Genomic DNA, 1993 nt, shown 5'->3' with positions numbered 1-1993 from the left:
TTTCTAACTGTATATGATTTTGTTTTTCTATGATATGGCCTTGTGGAAAAACACATTTTTCCCCTGTTACAAAATAAAGATATATTATTACTGTACATATTGGTTAATAAATATATATTGAATTATTTAAATATTGTATAAAAAATTAAGATTATGGGTTCAATACACGATAGAATGTGAAAATGTGTTTATTTGTTAAAAAGAATTTTTTCCCTGTGATAACAAAATAATGATAAATTACTGTACATATTGATTATTAAAATATATTGAATATTTAAATATTGTATATAAATAAATGTATTATTGGTTCACCTCATACAATGTGAAAATGTGTTTATTGTTACAATAAATGATACTTACTTAAATGAAATGTGACTAACATGTAGTTGTATTGTGTTCACTCATTTTTTAAAATGCAAAAATTGACTTTTTTGTTAGCTAGAAATAATTAGGCTGCTAAGATTATTCAACATGCTTTGAAATATAGCACTCGTTGTTCCCCTGAGGAATACAGATTTTAGTAATAAACTATATATTTTAATTTAAGAGCATTCATTTTTATAACTTAATCCATTTATGTTTGTCATAATTGAAATCTTATCATGGACCTCGTATAATAATTCCATCAAAGATTTTCTAGCAATAACTAGTTAATGTTGATTAATAATCTGACAGCTTTTATTTGACATGCTCTCGGGGCAATTGGGAAATATAAATTTTTATAAATTCCCTTTTATGAATCAGAAATTTCACTCTGTTCTGTCATGTTGGTAAATGAAATAGCATTAAATTGTCCATAAATCTATGTCTATAGGCTTTTGATATTTCACGCCAAATATGTAACCGTTCTCCTTACTCGTGATAAAAATCCTTAATGAGAATTTTTTTCTGCGTGTATGTATTTTTTAGCTGTTTAAATGATACACATGTAATAACCATGTGATATGAATTAGCCGGCCATTACTGCGTCGTTATACATCGCAATTTCCTTTCACTTGGACGTTTTGATTTTATGGACAGTCACATTTTCATTTATGACATCTTCAACCCATTCATTAAAATGCTACTTTTCAAGTAGGATTTAGCGTTGTCATGACTCTAGGATTTTATTTCTTACATTAGTAAAGATAGGTGTATGATGTATGGGTTGCTGGCTATTACATGAGCCACACTTAAATGATATTAATCTTTATGTTTTAGTGTCAGTGGCTGACCACAATGTTCTTCGTCGTCTTTAACACAATATATTTAATTTGTCTTTATATGAACATAGCTATTTCATCAAACTTAAAACCTGTATAGGCATATCACTACCACATTTGCATATCACTACCACATTTGAATAATTACTGCTACATTTGCATATCACCACCACATTTGAATATTACTGCCACATTTGCATATCACCACCATATTTGCATATCACCAACACATTTGAATATTACTGCCACATTTGCATATCACCACCACATTTGCATATCACCACCACATTTGCATATCACCAACACATTTAAATATTACTGCCACATTTGCATATCACCACCACTGTATTTACATATTACTGCCACATTTTCATATTACACCACATTTGCATATATTTCTATATTTGCATATTTCCATCACACTTGTATATATTGAAATATGTATGCAAATTGTAATTTTGTGTTCATTTTTTTAGATTATCCTTGATTATTTATGAACTTTTTATTTTATTGTATTCATTTTCATTGTTATATTTACCTTCATCATTGCACTTAGATATATAGTGTTGTTTGCATTTTTCATTAGAAGATATTGTATGAGTGTTGCACTTTGATATAGAGATATTACGGAAACTGCCTGCAGCAAAGCATTTAGATATTTCTTATTTATTATATCATAGTCCTTTATGCTGTGTACTTCATCATATGGGAATTTGTACTTTATGATCAAAGATGCTTGTTGAATACCAAGGAGAACAGATCACTGTGTGGTAAATAAAAGACAGCCTACA

The sequence above is a fragment of the Antedon bifida genome, chromosome 8 (assembly GCF_963402885.1).
Source record: "Antedon bifida chromosome 8, ecAntBifi1.1, whole genome shotgun sequence".
Lineage (NCBI taxonomy): Eukaryota > Metazoa > Echinodermata > Crinoidea > Comatulida > Antedonidae > Antedon > Antedon bifida.
The sequence above is the reverse complement of the archived record's forward strand: the minus strand, read 5'-3'. Positions refer to the sequence as shown.